The sequence below is a fragment of the Corvus moneduloides genome, chromosome 3 (genome assembly GCF_009650955.1).
Source record: "Corvus moneduloides isolate bCorMon1 chromosome 3, bCorMon1.pri, whole genome shotgun sequence".
NCBI classification, from domain to species: domain Eukaryota; kingdom Metazoa; phylum Chordata; class Aves; order Passeriformes; family Corvidae; genus Corvus; species Corvus moneduloides.
Genome location: NC_045478.1, coordinates 58856185 through 58871365, shown reverse-complemented (window position 1 = coordinate 58871365; position 15181 = coordinate 58856185). Strand labels below are relative to the sequence as shown.

At 41.5% G+C, this 15181-nt stretch overlaps 1 long non-coding RNA gene across 2 annotated transcripts in view; it reads right to left on the bottom strand.

Annotated features, from left to right (window-relative positions):
* Nucleotides 1-369: 369 nt before the first annotated feature.
* The window catches only part of LOC116440707, a 56390-nt gene continuing 41578 nt past the window's right edge, over nucleotides 370-15181 (bottom strand). For both annotated transcript variants that reach the window (XR_004238739.1, XR_004238738.1), the window contains 2 exons: nucleotides 6127-6298; nucleotides 370-955 (listed from right to left, as the gene is read on the bottom strand). This is a non-coding gene — a long non-coding RNA (uncharacterized LOC116440707). The remainder of the gene's footprint in view (nucleotides 956-6126; nucleotides 6299-15181) is intronic.

The window sequence follows — 15181 nt, the reverse complement described above, 5'->3', positions numbered from 1 at the left end:
TTTCCATCTCCTCTGCCCCTCTCACAGTGTTAGTGTGACATGAGAAAAGTGTTTTAAAAAGCTGGCACAGAGTGTGAGATTTTATTTTGTTTCTTGTTTCAAGGAATCATGACTATAATACAGCGGGAAAGCAACTTAAATTTTTTTTTTTATTAGTTCTCACTGGAAGACTTATTAAGAGCACAAGTCAGTAGAATTATTGCTTGTGCTGTGTAGACATCAGTCAACTAGACAGTAGAAATAGCTCATTTTACATTGGCCCCAAATGAAGCGGTGGCTCCATTCTGATTATATGGATGTGAAATATCTTCAGTATGGCACATTTGATTTTTAAATGTAGTGAATGAAAACACAAAGTAAGCTCAATACTAAAATTAATCAAGTTATTTTATTTGGACAGGAGTTAAATTCAGTGTGGAAATACTTCCCATAATACAGTAAAATATAAAAGGAGTTTTATATAGCAACATATCTTTTATGTGCATAAGCATACATGCACAAACATATCCAAAGGATGCATATATGCATATATAGATATAGATATAGATATATAGATATATATAGATATATAGATATATAGATACATACATACATACACATGACTGCAGAAATATATAAAATATTGAGAAGACAGGGAATTCTTACTGAACCTTAACAAATGCACTTTAATACAAATATAATTGCATCTACACTGGACAGCTTTGAATACAAAATCTACTTTCTAACATGGATCTCTCTTCTTGCCAATTAAAATGAGAAATCTTCTTTTGAAGAGTATCCATTTACACCCCAAGTTGCTAAGTTACAGAACAGAAGGGTACTGTTACGCACATCTTGTTTTCAGAGGCCACACCTCTTATCCAAGGACACCAGCAAATATTGGTTTAGTTTTTACCTTTGAGAGCCAGTCGTTTACTGGAGATCTTGAAATCCTATTCAAGCAGGGGGAATTTTGCTATTAAAAAATAAAAAAAAAAAGAAAAAATATTTTATTCACAATCTATATTGTATACTGGCTATAACCTAATTCTATCATTCCAAAATGCAACAGTAGAAAAACAAAAGTGTCTTTTGCAGTTGTTTTATTTTTTTTTCTACACAGGCTGGCACCCTGGTTCTGTCACACTGGTCCTGCTCTTTTCATTTCCCTAGAGCATTTCTGCAATGGTTCACACCTAGGGAATGGCTGACCCAGTGAACTGTAGCTTTGACTCCTGCTACCTCTTCTGAGGGGAACCAGAAGTGCACTTCTAGCCTATTAGCATCACTATTAGCCAGCCCCATAGAAGAAAAACATGACATACCTGTGGTTTTAAAAGTAAATCTCAGCTACAGTCCTTGCAGAATGATTATGTGAACAGCCCTATAGGTTTTAGTGTCTGCATCACAGAGAGCCACAACAATGTATAGGGTTCTTCCAGATTTCACCCCTAATTTACCGGGAATAATCTGCATAGATGAGGATTAGTGGATCTCACTCTGACACAGTAGCACAACTCAATCTAGAAGCTGTAGCAGCATGGTAGTATGTGATTCACTGTAACTTAGCTGCTTGCAATGAAACAGACATTTAATTTGTAGGCTAGAGGAAGCTTATTTGCCAGCTCGAAGGGAGGAATGGTCAGTCTGGCCCTCAAAGATACAATAATAGATTGTGTGTACCAGATCCACAGTCCCTGGGTACCTTGTAACTTCTGCTAGATCTGTGGTCCACACACAACTGATGGCTGCAGAGTATCTGCAAGGGTGATGGCCACAGCATTGCGTCACAAGGTGCTGCTTTACGTCTGTGTCCCCAGCTGCTAGACAGCAGGAGAAAACTGATAAATGTGGGTGAGATTTCTTCGTGCTCTATTTTCACTTGCTTTACTTGCTATAGAAGCAGTAGGTGATGAAAAGGTCAGGATGAAAAGTGATGTGTATGGTTGTGAAAGAGAGAGAAAAATACAGCTGGGCATCTCTAATGAGGTGCAGTCCAGTTTATTAAAAAAACCTAAAAATTGTTGGGCTGTGCGCCCTAGAGCAACACAGACCCAGAGTCTTTGCAAACAGGAACTAATTGCTAAAAGCTCTCCAGAGGATTTTTTTTCATTCCTTTCAGTTAGCATTGGCAAAGATTTAGAAATTTCATCAAGAGGAATGATCTCTTATAAGTCCTTCTTTCTTAAATCTTTTTTCCCTCTTTACTGATGTGAGGATTGGCACCAATTTAAGCAACTTCTTTCATCTCTGAACATGGGCTTCCTTAAATTGGTTTAACAATTTAATCCATTTAGCTGAAGTCCAATCCAGTCAAATCCTTTCAAGAATTGCATGGAACAGACCCTCAGTGTTTTACCCAAACCACTGCTCCACTAGCAACTTCAGTCAACGAGCTCAGGTTGCTCCTTTTGCTGCTAACACACCCTGACACCCTCAGCTGACTCTGGGATGACTTAGGGGGTCTTTTAAGTTGGTTTACAGTGAGTGAAAACTCAGTGTCTCAGAGGTTGACTGTGGCTCTACAGGTATGCCGCCTTTACTTATACCTACATGAAAGCTGTTAAAACAGAGGCAATCACAAGTGGCCTCCACAAAATCTCTGTAGCATAGGGCCTGCACAGCACAGCAACACCACCATTCCAAAAAGTCATCTTCCTTCAGAGCTGTCCATAAATATCACCAATATTGCAGGATTTTATTGCGGGTTTTTTCCCAATCAATTGCTCAAATAGTAGAAAAGATGACTGTCACCCTGGTGTTTTGCCTGTGTTATAAGGAAAGAAGGAGAAGGGAATTTATAGGTCTGCTAATGTTTTGCCTGGTTGGGCAGCAGCACTCTGTGAGCTTTGCTGGGTGCTGAGGCACGTGGGAAAGCCCATTGTCACTGGCACAGCTTGGGACCAGGCTGACCCTTTGGCTCTTCCCATCTGCCCCTTCCAGCCTGCAGCCTGCAAATTACAGGCTGCTCTCCCACTGCAAAACACACATGCTCCCATCCCCCAAGCTTGTTATGTTATTTTTATGTTCATGAAAACATTAAAGTCAGGGTAAAAGGGACAAATAGTCCAGATTTGAAGATTTTCCATCTAGACCAAAAAAATGCTGCATGGCATGTGTGTTTAGCATTAGCAGGAAAATAAATGTGCTGTTTTCAAATTTTTGCTTCAGGGTCAGCCAACATCAGTCTACCATGTAACAGCTTTGAGGGGGGAAAAAAAAGCTTCACTTAAGGATACATCTGCCAGAGTAAACAGTGCCTCAAACCAGGGAAATCTAAAGCACATGCCTTATTGTCAAGTTTGGTTTAACTTGTTTTACAAATCAAAACAGCAGCTCAGTTTTTAAAACCTATTTTTAAGTCCACTAGTGTTTTATCAAGGAGTATAAAGACCTACATTACTGTTTCAGTCCTCGTATTTTAAATCAAATATGATGTACCAATTTCTTTTCCATGAATTAATGTCTTATCCCATTCTTACGTGCAGCTCTTCCTACCTCTTCATCCTTTCTCATAAATCAGAGGATAAGATTCCCCATTTTAACTGTCCTGATATACCCTGTGCTTTGTGGGCAATCTTTCTACAGCCACTGGGGCTTCTCGTGAAGTATGTTAGTGCTCCCTGTAGGGTGAGAGCAACTGGTCCTCAATCCATGCTGGAAAAGCACAACATTTGCATGAATTTGTGTGAATAGGAGGAAGTTTGTGCTCATTATTGACTTCTCCTTAGGAAGCAAAGCACATATCAAATGAGAAACCTCCCGCACTTAGGGTATGTGCAGACAATTCTTCTGATTAATGTGGGAGTATTTGCATGCATATCTGAGGGAAGAATTTGGCTCTTCACAGTTAAAATAAAACGCTGAAGAGTATTTAAGGAGCAAAACCAAGCCTGGAATGTTTTGAAGGCATTTCCAAGAACCCCTTAGAAAGGAAAAAGTCTTTGCCAAACAGAGACAAACCTCATCAAACCCTATAGCTTCCTTTCAACATTTATTGTTTCTGTTCCCCCACAAACCAAGCCTCAGCAGGTAATTCTGCTTTCTTGCCTGTGGCTGAAGTTCCATGATTATTTTATTCCAGTCTGAGCAATGTTGAAAGAAGGTGGGTGGGGTGGTCCCTTCCCCCTTTTTCATCTACCCAAAGCTACTTGTGCCCTTGCAGATGTGAGTAATTTTTTTGGTTCTGCAGGGAGCTGGACCACGGAATAGATCCAGCTAAAAGTCTGCTTTCCCTCACCCAGCCCTCCACTGTGCCTTGCTCCTCCAGCACTTCTGGATGAGCAGCAATGTGAGCACAAGGAAAAGATGTGGATATGTGACCAGATTAACAGGAAAAAGGAGCTGGCATTTTCCTCACAGCCCCTCTACACAACACTGGCTGAAGCAATCATACAACTTTGGCCTAAATCTAAGGATAGTAGGTTAGTATCAGTCTCACTCAAGAACTGTTCTAAGACGAGTGGTGTTTAAACACTCTGCAGGTTTTCCTTGAATATAAACAAGGTCCTTATTAAAAAAAATTATATTTAAATATTCTATTTCTATGTCTGAAGTGTCAACAACACACACTGATGCACAATCAATAAGGGGAAACTTAAGTGGAAATATATTCCTATTTATTGGTGTATGTGGTGTTGGATCAGTTATGTGCAACATGGCTTAGCATATCTATTGGGAAAGACCAATTTGGTGATATCAAATTAAATTTTCTCTTTTTTTAGTGTAAATTTTTACATTTGTTAATTTTATATGAGTAAAATATACATAGTTATCAGGCAGTCTACTTCACTATGACTGTGGGTTTTGATGTCATGGTGGAGCACTGAGAAAGCATTGGATGTCACCAGAATAATAATAATTCAGTTTTAAAAAACCTCTAAATATCAATTATTTACTATAAAATATTATCCAAAGCAAGCAAATATAAAAGATGGCCCATTTTATACGAAAATCTATTAAAACTGAAGCCAGCTCTCTGAATATCCAAAGCATTACTTAACTGACATAAGTTCAAAAGGTAAAGAGAATAAAGCCATGCTTAATGGCCAAATTTTGAAGTTCATTCAAATCTGTGAGCCATTACTAACTCCAGCAGGGCTGGTTATGTGTGAGTGACTGCTCACCAATACCAATGTGTGTCCAACAGGTCCCATATCTTTCAATAAAACTGCAGCAGATGCAGTCATTCAGGTGTGAAGCTGGAGTGAGATCAAAAATTTGGCTTCAGCCAGTATGTTAGCAGGAGTGGTAACAGAAGTATTGACTGTAGCGTGCAGCTGGGTGCAAGGAACAAATGCAATAAAGGATGCTGGCATTCTGTGAGATGTTCTATTATGTTGGCTGGCAAGGCAATAGCTGTGGCTATTGGAGTTTTTGCTGTGGATCTGACAAGTGGAGGATCTGATTCCTGCCCAACATCAGCCAGACTGTTCTGAGATGGGAGGAAATGTAACTTTTTAAAAAGGTTGCTGTTTGAAGTGTTTTGTCTCTCTTGGGCAGCAAGAACGACTGATTTATCTTCCCAGCATTCTTGTGAAAATTGCTTAAATGACACTTGTTGGGGCCTCCCATGAAGGAGCTCAGGAAGGTACATAACTCTCCAGGAGCACCCAAAAATGAGTAACCTCACCAGGAAAGTTCCAGGATTTAAACAAAGGGGTCTACACAGACATGATTCTACGGGAGGGAAAGGGGAGATGGGGGACACAGTTAAGTAGCAGTTTGGAAGGGGTGAACGCTCAGTAGGAGAGGAGATCACCACCTCCTGGGGCAGCTCTCGGCTCAGTGCTCCCCTGGCTGGCTGATGAGGTCACCAGCAGAGCCTTTTCTTGCCCCTGCTGATGTCCCAGACAAAGCCAGTGTTGGGTGGCCATGGCTGGGAAAGGAAACCTCACCCGGCTTCTCGGGACAGTACCTGTCAGCCTGCATGAAAGATGGGGCCATGCCCGGCCCAAGCAGATCTGAGGTGGCCCAGCCATCACTCCTTATCACCAGGGCTCAGCATTTGGGTGGGTTTGGATGCTCAACCATGTTGAGCTTCTCTTGAGAACTGCCCTGGGTGTGCTTTGGCTCCCTGCAGAGGAGTGGGTGACCCTGAGCACTCACAGACAGTATTCATATTCCAAAATGAAGGTCATCCCTCACCAGTTCCTTTTTTCCTTTTTTCTGTGTTTTTCCATTTCTTCTATGTCTTCCAGTTTGGATCTTGTACTTCAGTCCCAAAAGCTGCACTTCCTGCCTGGAGGCACCATCCATCCCATGCATGGGTGAAACAGATGGTGGACACAGATGGTAATTTCACCCCATTATTTAGCAGCTGTAAAAGGAAAAATTACCTCAGCCAATTGCCTGCATACAAATGGCCCCAGCTTACCCACGCAGTTCCTTTTATTTACTAAAGATATTGGCAAAGAGCCGCTTCCCCATCCAGCAAGTCTCCATCCATCTGGAGGTCTGGGCTGTCCTCACACCTAGTGCTGACAGCAAGTGTCTCAGTCTTTCAAGGTTTCAGGCCATTAAGGACTCCAAAGAAATAGAAACTACTTTCAGGGCAGGCTCAGTTTTGTCTGTCCAAGAACAACACAAATGAGGTGTGGATCCGATCAGCTACATACATTCCTGTCATGATGGTGTCATATGTAAACAGCTTGTTCAAATCTACTCATTGACTGCAGTCTTCTGTCATGTTTGTGGAGGAGGCCATGGAGAACTTGGACAAATGTCTTGCAGCAGTGCCTTGTGGAACAGGATAGCTGAGACACCAGCCCACTTGGATCCCTGTGCAGAAAGCCTTTGTTGTCAAGAGCCAACATCTCTCATTTTGCTTCAGACTCAAATTTAATATGCAGACATTCAGCTCAGAGGAAGCCTTTTAACAGCAGCTGGCCATTTTAATTATAGAAAGAATATAAACAATAAATTTCTAATATTAGATACATTTCTCACAGTCCTTGTTTCTGAAAATAATGTCTTAGGACCATATCCAAGCCCCACTGAATCAGTGGAAAGTGTCCCACTGACCTCATTGTGATTGGATCAGGGCCTTAGTTTCTTAAAATAAAATTTTACAAGGTACAGCCTAATCCTATTTCACATATTTTTAGTTAAATGGCTGAAAGGGTTTTTTTCTCTCCATTAAGTTCCATAGAAAACCAAGACACAGCCACAATCTTGGCACCAAACATCCTATAAGGAATTTAAATACAAATAAGGCGTGGGGTTGAAATTGTTTTACACTTGGGCTTCAAAATGGTGGGTTCAGGGCACAGGTCCTGGGTGCAGCCGTGAGGGCCCAGGTGGCTGGCAAGGGGTGGCTCACCTTCCCCTGTAAAAGCAGCAGTAAGCCAAGAACAAAGCTGCAGGCTGTGCTCCAGAGTGCTTACCAAATTCCACCAATATTTCATTTGCTTAATTTTTCATATGTAGCCAAGCTCTAGGCAGCTGTAAGGAGCTAGAGCTACCAAAACACTGACAAGCTATGCCTGTGGTATGTCCAGCCACACCAAGCCTAGAAAGCAATAAAGCACTCCCAAGAACATCTGATTTTGTGACTTTCCAGCCCATAAAGTTTCAGATAAGCCTTAGATAAGTAAATGGGGGAGGCAGGAGGAAGATATCCAAACACAAGTGGATATCAAGTATCAACCTGCTCCTGCTCCTTTTATTCTATCCCCATCCACTGGTGCAAACTGAAAAGGAAATGTATTGGAAAAAGCAGGGAGGTTGCTAGGAGCAAGCAGAGTCAGTCACATGCAAAGAGGTTACCCTCCTTCATCCAGAGGAAATCCCCACCTTCATCACTGCAGTAGCAGCCAGGCCAGCAGTCAGAGACCCCCTGCACTAATATCTACAGCATGGCAAAAGTTGTCATTTTTAGAAGATTAAAAGCCATAAGGGTTTTTAAAGAAGAGAAAGCAAACCACATGAAAAAGAAAATCATGAAAGTGAAAAAATATAGGTGACACAAATGGAAAGGTAATGTTCCCAATACACCCAGTTACTGCCACAATATTTCTGCTTTGCTTTGGTTTGGTTTAGTTTTAACTCTATGATCTCATGTTACCTCTTGTGAAGTTTAAGGACCCTGTTCCTAGCTGTATGAAATCCTGTACCACCCTCCTGGCAACGCTGGTCAGCCCTGCACACTCAAAGGCAGTATAAAAGCTGGGGCAAGAGTGGTACTGTGCCCCAAAGCAGAGCTGCCCCAGTCAATGCCATCTTTAGAAGGCCTGGTACAACCCTCCAAAATGCAGATATTTTAATGGTATCTGGATATGGAGTTCAGATGAAACACAAGCAGCCTGGGTTGCAATTAAAGTGCACTCAAACCTGACACATTCAAAGAATATTTTGACACATTGGTGTGCAGATATGAATGCCATCGGTTAGACGAAAGACAAGGGGCTAGAAAAACACCAGGAAGACAGAATGAATCCATGACAGCACCATCCAATTTCACCATCAGGAATAATGTATTTATTTTATGCCTGAGCCAAGATTTAAATTGCCAACAGCTTTGTCATCATACCCTTTCACCCCTGGCTCACTTTTGCATACAGCATATCACAAGACACAACAATTCATTTTCTCCTGTCTCACTTCCTGTCAAAACCTCCTGCATGTTGCGTAGGGATTTCTTGCCCCATAACTGGGGATTAAATAGGCAAGCGATCCAACAGTGCAGTCCAATGCACACTTTGTTTGATATTTCCAGCTTGTGTTAGCCTGGTCTTGCCTCCACTCCCTTGGCCTTATGAACACATGATCATATTTTAAAATCAATTTTAAGTTTGAAAAGTATTTTCCCCTAAGCTGAAGAAGATCTGAATGGCTGCTCCTAAACTGGGGCCTGTTCTAAAAGTAGGCAAGTCTGCCCGGGGAGCCCTCCAAGCATGAGATGCTCATGGGCTTTTTCCTCTGCAATATCTGCATAGACCCACTAGGGCCTAACAGAGGTGGGAAGAGTCCATCCTAGGAGCTTGGCTGCCCAGATCCTCTGAGGCAGCACTGAAGCAGCCCCTGCACCTCATCCTAAGATCTGCCTGCCTCTCCTAAGCAATTTAGGAAAGGAGTCATATAAACAGCAGAAGGGCTAAAAAATATGCTTTAAAATAAGATACACAGAGAACAGATTCTGTTGTCATCAAAAAGAATATTAAGGGTGACTCTTGTAAGATGAGGCACTGATGTGGGGGTTGAAGACAGAATAGATTTTTAGATGACCTTGCCTGGCAGCCCTAAGATTAGCTCAGCTGGTGATGGCTTGGTGCAAATAATGCCAAGGTTGTGGGTTTAACCCCCAATATGGGCCATTCACTTAGGCCTTAGACTCAGTGATCCTTGTGGGTCCCTTCCAACTCAGAATATTCTGTGACTTTTCTCTGATACTTCTCCTGAATCAAATTGCCTCTCAAATTAATCCTGACTTTGTGTCAATGAGACATTACTATTTCCAAGCTTATTTGGGTGGTTGGTATTGAACAAACAAATTAATTAAGATGGCAAACAAATTAATTAAGATTTATTCTTGGCACGCATTCAAAGGTTTATTCAATGATCATGAACTTGTGGTTTCAGGAGAACAACTGGTCACTCCAGTTCCACTGTGCTGCCCCAGTTCTTGGATTAGGTGACTTAACCATCCTTAATCTTTTTTTTCCATGAAATATTTTCATTCAGTTGACAAATACATGTTGCTATGCAAAAGAAGCAGGTTTGCAACTCTGCTAGAACTGACCCTCTGAAAGATTTGTGCAACCACAATATACATTTGCAGAGAAGTGCACATTAAGCAAATGAAGATGCTTGGAAATGAAGCCATGGGAAAAGGTTTCTAGATGTCATTGAAATGTCTATAAATAGGTTTTCTCACTGCTTACCCTAGTGGTTTAGCAATCCAGACTGTGGGTAACATTTTATGTCCGTGTAAACTATACCATTTCCATTGGCATCACAGGGGATGTGACACTGAACCCAATGCTAAATTTTGCATTTTTGTGTTTAGAATTTGCAGACAGGAGAACAGACATCTATTTGTAGTTCTACTCTAGCCATTTTTAACAACAATGTGCAGAAAATTTAAGCTATCCATATTCATCAGCAAGAGGAAATGCCTCATAAACTCAAAATGCTACACTAAGGACTCTTTCAGTTTTACTTCTCTAGTTCCTTAAAGAATGCTTTGTTTCCACTGCTGTCTTGTTACCATTCAACCCTGAGAAATACAACCTGCATGCTTTACCAGTCTGACCACCCCCAGGTACGCTTACAGCCAAATATTGCTTCCCCTTCCCTTTTCAAAACAAACATCCTCTCACTGCTCCCCGCTTGCTGCTCAGAAGACCCTACAGAAGAGACCAGGATACTTTGCAGATATTTGACAGCCAGCACAGCAGAGGCATGGTTTTTTCAGAGGAGAACCTACAGAAGCCTGAAATGTGCTTGGCACTAGAGTACCTGGCAGGATGGGGCTCCCACCAGTCCCAAGGGCCACTCTTGGGTGGAGGTTAACCTGGGACCAGAGATCCCAGAGCTCTCTTGAGCACTCTTCAGACCAGCCATAAGGGGAGCAGTGGGCAGCAGGGAAGGACAGCAATTCCAAGGGCACTTTGATGCTGCAGCCAGTAACAGTTTCTGCTGGGAAGGGGTGAGACAGGCAGGACTGACAGCCACCAGGCTGTGGATAGGCAGTCTAGGTCACCATGGTTAGGCTCACAACTAGCTAATGAGCTTCCTGCTCCCCTTAAAAGTATCTTGGTTTTCTGCTGTTTATTTTCCATGACCACACAAGCTTCTAGTTCTGTGAAATAAGGACCTCACACCCTTTTGTCTAGCTCAACAAGCTCAGTCCACTAGTTACGCTCATGAAAACTATTCCCTTGGCTTTTATACTTCTTGAGGTATTTCAGGTTTGCATGTCACAATTGCCATCCATACCAAGACGCCATTTTCAGCCCAAGAACTGAGTTGCTCACGTGTCCATTCAATTATCAGTCTTAGAAGTGCTTTGAGGTTTAAAGGCTAATTACAGAAACAGTAAACATTAAACCAAACTGTGGGTGACCTCTCCATGAGATGTGAGCAAAGTCTGCCCGTTGTCAATCCAGGTTCAGCTCCTGAGCTGCCCACCAGCAGCGGGGGTACAAGAGGTGCGTTCCTAGAGTCACAAGTTAAAAGGGCACCCAAAAATCAATGTTTAGCCAAAATAGACCACCAGAGTTTATAAAGGCCATACTTTTATTCCAAGGTTGGGATTTCTACTCTTTGAGGTCTTGCAGCTAAAATTTTATCATATGGACTTTCTTCTCTGAAGTCCCATCTTCAACAACATCTAAAAGAGTTGACTCTGAAGATAGGCAAGGGGCAAACCTGCATAACTATTGGAATTTAAAAAACAACAATACATGTTTGGTTTTATGGCTTTTGACACAGTTTTGAGCTCCTGAGACTTCTTGAGCTGCTGAGACTTTGCCCTTGAAAAGACTATCCAAAAATTTTTTGTCTTAAAGTTCATAACTAAAATACATTTTTCTATCAGTGCTGCATAGGGAGTTGGGTGGGTTCTACTTGTTCGGGACACGTAAATCATTCACTTTGATTGTATCACTGATGCAAGTGTTAGTCTGTTATTTCCTAATTTGCCCCCAGGTTCCCCAGAACCACCTCTCCAAATGACAGGAGGAGCAAGAATGGTGAGCACCTGACACTGTTGGAAACCCTGGAACGTATCAGATCATGCACGGCACACACCATTTAACAGTGTAAATACAGCCATTACCCAGGGTCACGCAGCTTTGGAGAAGGAACTAAGTGTATGCGATAGCTAGCAGTAAATACTCCCTTGTAAATGATGCCTGTTATGTGTAAAACTTGATATATATGGCATTTTTCTCTTCCTTGCAAACAAAGCAGAAGGCTTTTTCCTCATTTAAATAGTTATTGCAATAATACTTAGAGCTGATGATTTCTCTGGTCTACCTCTAAAGAGTCATAGAATGGTTGGGGTTGGAAAGGGCCTAAGGACCATCTAGTTCCAACTTCCCTGCCACGGGGAGGGACAGCTTCCACTACACCAGGTTGTTTAAATCCCTCCAGCCTGGCCTTGAATGCCTCTGATAATGGGGAACCACCACTTCTTTGGGCAAACCGTTCCAATGATGCACCACCCTCATAGTGAAGAGAACCCAGCAACTAAAAAGGAACTTAAAAATGAGAATTGGTTCAGGGAAATACCTATTAAGTCTTTAACAGACTAGCTGATGTCTACCTTAATCAAACTTAGCAGTGCATTTTCAAAAACTGTCCCCATTGGTATTTATAAAATGCATACCCATAAGGAAAATTTAGTCACAAGTATTCCAAATTTTCAGCAGCATTCATTTGCATCTGCAGTTCAACTAGAGGTTCAAAAAGAAGACATATATTTGGCAAATAAATAGCACATTTTCAGTAAATTTAACCTATAATATTGGAGAAGATCCCTTTGGATAGGGCATTTTGGGTAGGCTTACAAAACTTGGCACCAATTAATGCAATGAAATAATGTCTTCATATCCCACTCAGTTGATGATATCCTTTAAATACAGGTATGATGCTAATGATAATGAGCTTGGGAGACACATTTTGTTGATTTTCCCAGACAATACTGTCTGTATAGGAACAAGATATTTGTTCTGGGCTGTTAAATGAAGGGGAAGTTATTTACTTAGGTTTCTTTGTCACTTATGATGCCGCCCCTCAAAAAAATAAAATTTTCTGGAGCCTAGCTTAAACTTCAGAATTTTGGGGGGATTTGTTTTATAATTTGAGAGGTTAAGGTGTGTACACCACTGATTAGCAGAGACTGACCTCTTTGCTGGCACACTCTGATGTGAGGAAGAACTGTCCAGGTTAAACACCAGCAGATGATATATCTACAGGAATGATCCACAAATCTATAAAACCTATAAGACCTGAGTTTCCTTCCTGGGGAAACTGGTGCACAGTGTAATACATTATGTCCTCTGTAGGGACACAGCAGAGTGTTCACACCCGATCTCTGAGCAAGGAAATTTATATATCAGCAGTAGTCCTTCCACTGAAAAATTCACATCACTATAGCCTACAACAAAGTCCTGTGTTCAGCCCCGGCCTCCCACATATGAGAAAGACAGTGACATACTGCAGTAAGGCCAGTGAAGAGCTGGGATGACCCCTGGGATGGCCAGGGCTGGAGACCCTGCAGTGAGAGGAAGCGCAGGGAGCTGGGCTTTTTCAGCCTGGAGATGGCCATGGGACATTTACTGCTGGCTTCAGCTGCCTAATGGGACTGGGTGTAGAGAGGACAGAGCTAGGCTATCCCCAGACGAGCTCATCAGTAAGGCAGGGGACAAACAGCACTTGTTATAATACGAAAAAATCTAATTAGATAGTTGGAAAATAGTTTTTCCAGGAGGGTGATTAAACACTGAAACAGGGGCCCAGAGAAGGTATGGGATTTCTGATCCTGGTGATACCAAAGCTTGGCTGGATAAAGTTCTGAGCAACACAGTCTAGGTTGGCCTTGCTTTAAGGTGGGGATCTGGACCAGGAGATCCCTGGAGGTCCCTTCCAACCTAAATTAATCAGCGATTCAGTGAGAATACATCTAAGTTATATCAGCAGAGCTGTGCCTCCACTATTAATTGTCAGGAATTTTAACCGTTACATGAGAATTTGGAATTAACTGGATATATAATCGTCACAGGAAATTAGATTTTCCCCTTTAAATTAAACTGTCATGGTAGGAAGGAACATAAACAGGAATTGATAGTGCTCTGCAGTATATTGTATAAAAGCAACTGCTATTGCTGTTTTTTCATTTCTGGGTAGAACTTTACCTTCCCAAGAGCAACAAAAAAAAGTATTTTAAAGCAATATAAAAGCAGACAAGTAAGTACTCCTTTTTATTTTCCTTTTGTGTCTCATAGCTCTGCCTTCTTCTATGCATTATTTGGTTTTGGATCACATGGACCTAAGAACTGTTGTCACTGCTCCATTCCCTCAAGCTGCTATATCTTCTTGTTCCCTTTTCTTTCACTGACCTGGTTCTTGCCCCTCCCTTTTCCGCTCTTTTGCAAATGACAGTAGCTGCCTTCAGCTGTACTTGATCTACAGAGAGCAGAAGAGCCAGAGGATAATCTGAGTTCTTTTGTGTCTGGGGAATTAAACTCATTTTCTATATGAGTTGCTAGAAATAATGGCAGTCACTGTTTGAGACAAGATCACCAGGACCTGTCCAAAACCAAAGCAATACCCCAGGAGGGGCCTGGGACTTGGACTCAAACTTGGGCTCAGACTTGGAATCAGATCATAATTTGGGAACCAAGAGTCTACTTTTCAGCAAAATGGCTGTTTTGGTAGGCAGAGGAGCATTTGTGACAGTCAAATACTTAGGATCCAGTGGAGAGAGTCCTACAAACTATTTGCAAGAAAACCGCTGCCGTTTACTTTCCTTGCACTCCTCAAAGCAAGGTTTGCACGCATTCCTTGTTAATATGCTGAATTGCCACATCACTTCCTTGTCCCAATGGACAAAGCTTGACAAGCCCATGGATGTTAGCTAAACCCCTGCATTAGCATGGTGACAGAGCAAGTAACCAACACAGCAAGCATGTTTGACCTCTGAGAGAAACCTCTCCTGCAGCCAAAGATAAAATTAACAAAACACCAGTGTTTAATATTTAGCAGGTGTAAATGGGGTAATTCTGAACCTCAGTGCAATAAATCTGTCCTCAGATTATTTTCTATATGCTTTTAAACTTCAGCACTGTGATGGTTCTTAGAAAACTATGCTAAGCTCAATGCAAAATTCAAAGTATTTAGGTACATACTGGAATTAAAAGTTTAATTTTTTTATGAAACGCGTAACTACAGCATCACATTTAGAATGAAAAAATTTAAAGTACCAAAATCAGCAAACAATATAACAAAATATGAAAATTCAGCTGTGAGGAGTGTTTGGGTTACCTCTGCTATCACAGTGATATCACTTTTTATTGACACGATCTACCTGTAATTCTAACTAAAACAAGGTTCACGTGTATGTGGTTTCACCTGTGTGTATAGGCACATACAGAATATATCTATGCACATTCATTTTTTCAAACTATCTGTGTTTAAGTGAAACCAAGATAAATTTTACATGTCTTAAATAAAGACATTAAACTTAATGATGAGCTAA